At 37.4% G+C, this 11,082-nt stretch overlaps 1 pseudogene; it reads right to left on the minus strand.

Moving 5' to 3' along the window:
* Window positions 1-407: 407 nt before the first annotated feature.
* Window positions 408-10,041, minus strand: LOC141816739 (receptor-like protein EIX2; annotated as a pseudogene).
* Between the last annotated feature and the right edge of the window lie 1,041 nt (window positions 10,042-11,082).

An 11,082-nucleotide genomic window follows, 5' to 3' on the forward strand; every position in this document is an offset into this window, starting at 1 on the left:
ATCATTCTAATTAAAGACTAAAGCTTCAACATGATTCAACATTTTGATTTTTGATTATGCCTCTGTTGGCATGGATCATGTAGCATGCATTCAACACTAGTAAACTAAATATTATAGTGCAGTTGATATTACTCAAGAAAATCAATGCTAATGAGGAGTAATCTAAAAAGGGAGTGCAAATATTTGACCCAAAAATGGATGTGTTGATCCCTGATAAACTTTGTTATCTTTGTAGAGAAAAAACACTTGAACATGAAGATCACATGTTCACAACATGAAGTTTCACAAATCAAGTATGAAAATCTAATCATATATGGGATCGAGGTTGATTTGTATATGGCACACATGTTTCAAAAAAGAACATATGGATAAACAATATGGTTTGACTTAAGCACACTATTCATACATGATACATAATTTAAATACTAATGTCAACCTTAATCCATTACAACAACCTTGGTCTTAATATCATAAAATTACAAGCTCTTATTGTATACATAAATTCTAGAATAAGTTCAGGCCTATTTAAGGCTAAGTTTTGATTACATACACATAAACCAATTGCAAATCCTGTCAATGAGTAGGATGTATTTGATTCTTGTGCTCCTCTTGATCATAACTGCACCCATAAATCCCCAGAAGCCAAACACAAATCCAGGAGCAAAGCCAATGAAATACCAAATTCCTCCATGCTCATCATCTTCATGCGTGTCCTCCTCTTCTTCATCTATGTTGTTGCCTGGGCACTTGATTTCAAGTGGTTCTCCACAAAGCTCAGGGTTCTCCATGTAAGATAAGTTGGTGAAGGTTTGAAGTTGAGGGCCCACCGGTATTTTCCCAACAAGATTGTTGTAGGATAAGTTTAAGACAGCTAGAAAAGTTAACGCAGAGATACTCAAAGGGATTCTACCTGACAAATTGTTCTTTGAAAGATCAAGTGATTCTAGTTGGCCCATAAGACCAATCTTCTCAGGTATTTGTCCTGAAAAGTAATTGAAAGATAAGTTGAGGTAGCGGAGGCCATGAAGATTTGTTAGCTCTTCAGGAATCACGCCTGAGAGATTGTTATATGAGAGGTCAATGCTCATAACAAGCGAAAGCGTAGTAGTGAAAACAAGTGATGAATCTTTGGCAATTATAATGAGGTTCTCTGTATAAAGAGAATCAACTTCTAGTGGTGAAGGAATTTCATGGTTCTGGTTTGTCATCATAGCAGTGAAATTACCAAAACTAGGAGGCAACAAGCCAGAGAAAAGATTGTGAGCAAGATCTATGACTTGGAGTGAAGGGATCAACGAGAGTTCTGATGGAATCTTACCGGTGAACTTATTTGACCTCAAAGAAAGAACTCTTAATGATGACAGTTCTGGTCCGATCCAACTGAGTATGTCACCAGACAATTCATTCCAGCTAAAGTCAATAACCACCAGTTCAATGCACTGTTTCAATGTTGTGGGAATTGTGCCAGAGAGTCTATTGTTACTGAAAGTGCAGTGATCGGAACCTTTGTAAAAATCCAAGTGTTCTAGGGATGCTGCCAGATAACATGTTGTTTGAAATGTCAATGACCTCCAAAATGGAATCATTTCTGAAACAATCTGGGAGTGTTCCAGAGAAATCATTGTTGGCAAGGTCGATAACTTGTAGATCACGTGCTGTACAAATGGAGGATGGAATACTACCATTCAGTTTGTTGTTTGACAAAGACATATACCTAACATTATCAGCCAAGCTGCTAGGAATAGGCCCGAGAGAAGGAATTGTGAGAAAAGTCCAAATATGCCTCTGAAAGTTGCATTCTTGGAATGAAGCCTTCAAAGTTGTTGTGACTTAAATCAAACAAATTGTACATCCTTGAAGCATTCTAAAGAGCGCGGCAACATCCCTCTCATATGATTGTGAGAAACATTTAGGTACATGCCCGATAAGCACAAGCTCCAAAACCAATCAGGAAAAGCATCTGATATTCCATTATTTGATATGTCTAGTTTATATAAACTGGTTTGGTTCCGCAGCCATGGAGGAAATCTGGGTCCCAAGTTGCAAGAGCCCATTTGATTTGACTTGCTTTAAATGGAGGAAGCCAATCTTGGCTCACTTTGACCGACAAGTTGTTGTAAGATATATCCATGTAATATAAATTTGTGAGATTGGCAAAGTGGGCTTCTGTGATGTCTCCAACCAAATGGTTTGAAGATAGATTAAGAACTCTAATGCAGACAATTTCCCCAAGGATGCTGGAACTGAGCCACTTAATTGATTGGAACCAAGGTCAAGATAAGTTAATCTTTGAAGCCTCTCAAAATGACTTGGAAAAGGACCACTAAACTGATTGTCATACAAGTCAAGGGAAAGAAGTTTATTAGTTCTGCATCTTGATAGTTGTTCAAAGAATTCAACAATTCTCCCTGTCATACTGTTATCAGAGAGATCGACCATACTCAAGTTGCATAGACTTCCTAAGGTATCAGGAATCGATCCACTTATGTTGTTGCCATAGAGAAGGAGGTCTTCTAAGTGGTGGAGATTTCCAATTGAATCTGGTATCTTTCCACTAATCTGATTATCTGATAAATCCAAACTCTGCAATGCAGTTAGATTGCCAATAGTCTCCGGTAAGCCTCCAACAATTTTATTACCAGAAAGGTCCAGATCTGACATTTTACTCAAGTTTCCTATGCTTTTCGGTATTACACCTTCAAGACGGTTTTGCATTGAGGAACAAGCCTTCATGTTTTTGAGATTTCCAATATCTTCTGGTATCTCTCCGCTGATGGAATTACCGCTCAGGTACAGGAACTGCAGATTTCTGAGATGGACAAAAGATGCCGGTATTTTTCCAGAAATCCGATTATCATATAGAGATAAATAACGTAGATGGGAGAGATTGCCAAGTTGGTGGGGAATTTCTCCTCGAAATCACATTGCGAAAGGTCCAAGTGCTGCAATTGAGTTAAAGATCCAATGGAGCCAGGAATTTGACAGCCATCAAAAGTTGTTCCCACTTATATCTAAATACTTCAAATGCTTCAAATGAAACAATGAAGGATGCACCTCGCTTCTGTTGACAACTTGATCATATGCATAAATATTAAAAGCAGAGGATCTTCAACAAGATATGAACTATGACCGAGTAAACTCCAGCATCTACTGCCTGAACTTCAAATGAATAAGTTAACAACTATGTTCTACTGTCTCACTATTCGTAACATTATAAGATGGCTCCCTCTGTTGTTTGGATTGTAATATCGAAATGCATTAGAAAATTGGGCCACTAAAACTTACTCAATTGGACTGAACTAGACTAGACTGACTAGTCCATCCGACTTCACTGACTCAGCCGGTCTGACTGACTGACTAGGGAAAGAAACTTAACAGAATTACTGAATAGGATGCTAAATTTTTCATCAAGCAAACAAGGGTTATAAGCATTGGCCAATTCATTCTTCATAGAAAGGCAAAAACACAAAAATTAATCGACTTACAAGATTAACCGACAGCAACAGCAGCATCCTCTTCGTCGACAAAACTTAGATTTAAGCTTTGTAGCTTGAAGCCTGCTCCTTGAATGATCTCCACTAGGTTGGAAGCCACTCCAGTTGCTTGCACTGTGGTTTGTTTTGTCAACTGCAGAATACAAAAAAACCTAATGCATTGTCAAGAAGAATCAACTTGGTACAAAACCATTTTGATGATAAGGTAATAGAACTTGACTTCTTGAAATATTTAACTGAAAAAAGGCAGAAATAAGGCTAAGCATTTCTGTTTCATTTGCCTTGATTTTCTTATGATGGAGTTTCACATGAATATTAGGATACAACTAGAAATTTGAACCATTGAGTTAACATAAACAGACGCAAAATGTATGAACAAAGCGCGTGCACGAGTGAGTGATCATCCTAAGAGCTCGATATCATAGAAGCGATAGGAGTGTCATGTGCAAAGAGATCAACCATGTCCTATAATTGTCTCAGATGCAAAACTTGTTATGCAATCCTGTTAATTTCTGTTGTATGGTAATTGGAAGAGGATCATCCTCGCGAGTGAATTGCAGAAGAAACATCCTGAAAAACCTAACAACTAAACTTAGCTTTGCTCCAATGATAGTTGGAGATCTAGCATAAAAGGTTTTTCAGCCTTCTGATTGAGTTATCCTAACATGCTTGCCTTACATAGTTATCTTGCTACATCAATTCGATCCAGTATCTATAGGTGTCAACAGGTCAAGCTTCGCTCAGGCGCAAGTCAGCCAGATCCAGTTCCAACTGGGTGGGTCAACTCGCAGCAGAACCACCCAGGGCTTTGCAAGACTAGTGTTCCGGTTGAGAATTGCGTCGGGACACGTCACCGGACCTTCCTCACCGTAGAACGAAACAGTAGGGGGAGCTGAAGGCGGTGGCAGCTTCTGGGTCGCCTGGAACTTCGCCGGAGCTGACGAGAAGCAGAAAAAACTTCAGGAGCTTAGGAACCTGCGAGCACAGAGAACGTCAGCGAGAAGGTCAGGGGTGCTCTGGCGCGACCACTCCGACGCTCAAGTCAGGGATGGTGGGAGGAAGAAGATGAATAGTAAAGAAGAACTTGAGCGTAAAGAGAATAGAAACTGAGAGAGGTCGAGAGAGAGCCAATTACCTGCTGAGGGAGTGGTCGTTTTAAGGAGGAGATGAGCGTGCATACCTGTCACGTCATCATTTAAAGAATGTCCCATCATGATTAATGAGGTGGCAGGAACAATCGAGTTCCTTGTCCCATCGCCGGTAAAGCGTTATCTTGTCACCATCCGTGCAGACAACAGAGAGACAATATTAATTAATGGAGGCGTGAGCTTGTCAGAGATCATGATGAGGTGTACCAGGGCACTGTAGGGTGCTTGGTCGATACGGTGTGCTATCGGACACATGAGGCGAGACTTTTAGCATAAAAGTGCTTCACATCCTAAGTGAAAAAGGAAGGGTCACCTGGCCGATTCGGTCAGAGGGTGGCCGAATGGGCCATTCGGCTGATGGGCGATTCGATAAGGGCGCTGCCGAATGGGTGATTCGGCGAGGTCACTGCAGAATGGGTGATTCAGCGAGGGCACTGCCGACTGGGTGATTTGGCGAAGGCACGGTCGAATAGGCGATTCGGCAAGGTCATGCCTGAATGGGCGATTCGGCCAAGCGATGGTCGCGTGGGGCGATTCGGCTAGTAAATAGCCGAATGGACGATTTGGCCAAGCGATGGCCACGTGGGGCGATTTGGCCAGTAAATAGGCGAATGGGCGATTCGGCCAGTAAATAGCCGAATGGGTGATTCGACTATGTGATGGCCGCGTGAGGCGGTTCGGCCACGAGGCGGCCGAATAGGTATACTTCGATATTAAGTGACCTGACCAATCAAGTCCAAAGATTCGGCTGGCTAGACCCGCGGGGTGGGACCAGACTTGGACTCGAGTCTGACCAAGAGCCTTCTGGATTATCCCCGTAACAACTGGCAAAAACATTTTTGAAAGACTGGAGTAAGTGACACAAATTGAGCACAATAACATTGTGCAAATTATTTTAATTACTCTCCACAAAAATCTGTTTGCAGGTCAAGTTTCACATCGAATCACACAAAAAACTCGCAATGTGTTTTGCGAAGGCTGGTTTGGCTTCATTGTGCTACCTCAACACTGAGCAGTTGGTGAAATGCCTCGCGACCCTTTTCAAGTTGTATATGATATTAATCGAAGATCGAGTTCATTGCTCAAAGACGAAGCTCTGTTTTAATGTACTACAATCGCCAATTTAATGTTGCTCTTCCTCAGAGACATGGCCACTCGACTTGTACTACTCTAACTCTTTGAATTCTCCAATCAAATGAAATGCGCTTTGCGATGACATTGATCAGGAAGGTAGGTAACTCTTTCAATTCTTTCTCGATCTGGATATGAAATGTTTATGCTTCCTCTGATTTTAATTTGCCATCTTCTTGGTGGTGAGTCTTCTTCTTCTACCATCGTCAACTGTCCGATCATATCGATAGGTACTCTCACTCAACTGAAAGCCCACCTTTCCTAATCCCACGACCCATTCTCAAAAAGCCCACGTTTCAATTAAATTACTTGAAATTATTACTTCAATTCAATTAAATTACTTGAAAGTCAGCCATTCCACGTCCAATTTTCCATTTAATAAATTTATTTATCTATTATCCTTGACCACGAGATTATCATACTACAGTCCACACTCTATAAAACTGTAATTTTTCAATTTATCTCATAATGAAGTCGATCGTATGAGACTGCTGAGATGATGAATTTCACTTTTTTACATAAGGGAATAATAACGTCAGAGGCATGGTTGAATTGATTATTATAATATAAATTTATTGAAGTGGATAAAGATTGAATTTCGATGAAATTGAAATAATATTCTATCCAGTAGTGGTCAATTGTAGTTTCTCGATTTATCCTTTTATAGATGATTATGGGATGGATCGTTAGATAGTGGATTTCTTTTTTTTACTGAAAAGATTAATAACACATATTTTTTAAAAAATATATATATTAAAAGACCATCTTGTCATATAAAAATATTTTTTTAAATTACAATTATTTGAATTAAATTTGAATAATTTTAATGAGTTGATAAGGAATATATTAATATAATTATATTTATATAATAATTTTAACTAAGATAGAGTAATTATCTTGGGCATAATTGTTAAATAAAGTATTTTTAATGGAAAATAGGATACAATATTTCTAAAAAAAATAAGAACAGCCTTTTTTCCATTTTTTGCCCATTTATATTTATCTATATTTATTATTCTAATATGAATTTAAAAGTACTCACTTAATTGACGATTTAAGTCGATTGTTATAAATCTATCATAATCTATTTAGTACTAACTCGACTATGTCTATTAAAATAATTTTCCATTTAAGTCTAAAAATTAATTATATTTGGCAGATATTGATGTATTTTTGGGTTGTATCCTTTACACAGGCCCGGCTCTGGGCATAGGCGGGTAAGGCCTATGCCTAGGGCCCAGGTTTAAAAGGGGCCCAAAAAAAAATTAAATTATTAAATTATTTAGAGATAATAAATAATAAATGGTTAAAATCGGATTCAGAAAATCTCGCCGCTTCCCAATACCGATATCCCCTTTATCTCCCTCGCCTCGTTCGACGCGTCTCCTTCTCCCGTTCTCTTTCTCCTCGCCTCGTTCTCCTTCTCCCGTTCTTTCGTTCTTGTTCAACGCCAACGGCCAATCTCGCGACAGCCGACTGTCGACTCTTCATCTCCTGCCGACGCCGGCGAAACAGCGATCTCCTGCCGACGCCGGCGAAATAGCGATCCCCTGAGGGTTTTCCACTTTTCCTTACCGACGCCGGCGAAACAACGATCTCCCCTGAGGGTTTTCCTCACCGACGCCGGCGAAACAGCGATCTCCTGCCGCCTCGCCCCTCTGGACTGGCCGTCTTCCTCCGTTCCTCGCCGGCGAAACCGCGAGGCTTTAAGCTCGCCCCTCTTGCCGTCTTGGCGTCTTCCTCGCCGGCGAAACCGCGAGGCTCGCCGCTCGCCCTTCAGCCGGTCAGTCCTCTGGCCCTCTTCTTCAATCTTCGACCGTCTTCCTCCCGGCGAAACCGCCTCGCCCCTCTGCCCTCTGGACCTCTGGTCGAGTGAAACCGAGAGGGACTCGCCCCTCTGCCCTCTGGTCGAGTGAAACCGAGAGGGCCTCGCCCCTCTGCCCTCTGGTCGAGTGGTCTGTGGTCGTCTTCTTCGGATTGCTGTTTACAGTTTGTCTGATTGCTGTTTACTCAAACAGTCAAGCCGATCCGGTAGTTTATTTTACTTTTTCTAATATTATTGTTGTTTAGATTTAGCTTTTAAATAGTAATTTTTTGTGTTTGATTCAGCTGTTCTACGAGTCTTTTGACGAATCGGGCAGTGGATCGTTTGACGGACTACTAAGGTAAATTATTTCTGTTCTATTATTAATTGTTGGTAGATAGTTCATTAGAGTAAAATTTAATTAATAATTTTGCAACTAAAAAAGCAAGAAAATTTAATTTTATATAAAAAATTTATTATAATTAAAATTTTAATTTATTTTAAAAAATTTTTAAACCCACTATTGTCGGTCTCAAGTCTGAATAAAAAAGGGTGAGAGAAAATTTTTTAAAATAATAACAATCATTTTTAAAAAAATTTCGCCTAGGGCCCTCCGTGGGCTTAAGCCGCCCCTGCCTTTACAACGACGGAGCATTTGTTAATTAACGATGAATAGGCATTAATTTATGATGATGCCATGAAATATTAACTCAATGTTTTCGCCCGTTAATTATCCCCACCACCAATATTAATAAATGCAACTAGTCTAGTTTTCTTTCACCCTTATCTAATCAATTAAGTATTTCATTTACATCTAGACTTTCTAAGAACCCAACCACTTCGAGGATATTTTAAAATCTGTCAAATTTCTATTTTATTTTTTAAAAAAATTAGGATAAAAATTAAAAAAATATCTATCTTATATTTTATCTTAAAAATATTCTTATTCCAACACTATTATGACAGCTATCCACCTTGATTACTACATATAATAAATTTTGATCAAATTATTTCAATATTAATAATAAGTTGTAGCAGTTATCCTCAGTAATTGCTAGATGTAATAAATTTTGATCAAATTTTTTCAATTGGATCAAAAGTTTTCCTTATATAATATTTTTATATTAAAATTATTTTAATATAATTAAAATCACTCAAATATTTTTGTAAGTACTGTAATAAAAGTATTTAAACAATTTTAACATTTTAATATAAAAATATTTTATTTGAATAATTTTTAAAAAATACTTTTAAAATTTGATAATTAATAAAAAAAGGCACACCATTTTAATAATTTCAATAAAACATACCCTCTTGTATCATTTTATTGATAAACATGATGTACAATTTTGTTCTCTTGCATCATTTAGTAGTTACTTACTATCTGTTTAAATTTTTATATAATATATTTACTTGGGTAGAAGTCTGTTTACCAATTATCTTTCTTTTTTTTTAAAAAAAAACTTAGAATGATATATATCATTATTGTGAATCAATTATTAGATTTTTGATTTCCAAGTCTTCCAAGTCAATAATAATAAGCAAGAAATTAATGCTGATGGTGACAATTGTGAAACAACTATTAGATTTTTTTTTCCAAGTGTTCTAAGTCAACAGAATGATATTAATGATAATGGTGACTTCCATAGATAATAAATTTCTTATTAATTTTATCTAAATTATATAAGAGAGAGAAGGAGAAAATATTGCTAAAGTTAACATTAATTAGTGTACAATTATCTTTATGCAATATATCTATTGTAATGGAAATTTCTTTATCATTTATCTTTCTTTTAGATTGATCACTATCTTGAATTAAATTGATAATTAAATGTTATTTTCCAAGTCTTCCAAGTCAACAGAAACAGTCAAGCAAGAAATTAATACACTTCTATGGATCATAAATTTTCTATTAATTTTATCTAAAATATATATGGCAGAGAGGGAGAAAATGTTTCTAAAGTTTTTGTTGATCTGACTCTAAACTCTTTGTGCAACATCTCATCTCATGGCTACTACTGCTACTATACTCAAGCTTCTTCTTCTTTATGTCTTCTGGATTTCTCTCTTATTTCTTTCTGGATCTTTGCAATTGTGCATAGAGGAGGAAAGGAAGGCTCTGCTGAGTGTGAGAAGTGGTTTCTCTATCCTCGATAGATGGCTATCTCCATGGGAGGGCGTCGACTGTTGCAGTTGGGAACGTGTAGGATGCAACAACATCACAGGTCATGTTATCAAACTTGACCTCTCTTTAATTATTTATGGTCATGTTGCCAGAAGAAGCGAGATGCATCCTTCATTGTTTGATTTGAAGCATTTGAAGTATTTAAATATAAGTCGGAACAACTTTGATGGCCATCCAATTCCTAGCTCCATTGGATCTTTAACTCAATTGCAGGGCTTGGACCTTTCGCACTGTGATTTCGGAGGAGAAATTCCCCACCAACTTGGCAATCTCTCCCATCTACGTTATTTATCTCTATATGACAATCGGATTTCTGGAAAAATACCGGCATCTTTTGTCCATCTCAGAAATCTGCAATTCTTGGATCTAAGCTGGAATTCCACCAGCGGAGAGATACCAGAAAATATTGGAAACCTCAGAGACGTAGAAGGTTTTATTGAAGATAAGGAAAATTGCCTAGTTGGAATTTAATCTTTATCCAACTAGAAATTATTATTTGGCTAATCACTAATTAATTATAAAATCAGCACTTATTTGGCTAATTTATCAATCATTAATTGGCTGACAACTCAGCCATTAATTAATTGATTTATTTGTCACTATTTGGTTGATTTTATAATTATTATGACAACGGCTAATTAATCATCCCATCTATTATAAAATGGGATGTCTTATTCTTTTTTATAAAAACAACAAAAAAAGATTGTTATTTTTCTTCTCTACTCTTCCTATTCTCAATTGTAAGAGGGATAATCTTCCCCTCTCGAGAGAAGTTTCATTCTTGTAACATATCTTATGAATACAAGAGTGAGTTTTCAAAGGTGGTGTGTTATTTTGTACGCTTAAATTTTCTACATGGTATCAGAGGAGGAAGGTTGATTCCGATGGGAGATCTACAAGCAAGTTCAACTCAGCAATTTTTCTTTTCGTCCGTCATTCTCAATTCATCTAATTATTTCTCTTGGGCTACTCATATTAAAAGATCCTTAAACTCAAGGAAGCTATTGAAGTATATTACAAATGATCCTCCTGATGAGTCGGATCTTTCTTTCGAAGCATGGAAAGAGAAGGATGATGAAGTATTTATTCTCTTGTCAAATTCTATGGATAAAACTCATAGAACAATGGTTACTTGCGCTCCAACATCGAAGGCTCTCTGGGAGCAGATGAGTAATCTATATGGACAAGAATCAAATCTGGGAAGAATTTTCGAGATCAAAAGACAAATTGCAGATATCAAAAAAGAAGAAAAGATTATTTCCCAACTATTTGGTGACTACGAAGATCTATGGAATGAATACAATACACTGAGGCCAATTA

Source organism: Curcuma longa, unplaced genomic scaffold, assembly GCF_044706935.1.
Source record: "Curcuma longa cultivar G26 ecotype Majalengka, Jawa Barat unplaced genomic scaffold, ITB_CL_G26_1.1 contig_17881, whole genome shotgun sequence".
NCBI classification, from domain to species: Eukaryota; Viridiplantae; Streptophyta; class Magnoliopsida; order Zingiberales; family Zingiberaceae; genus Curcuma; species Curcuma longa.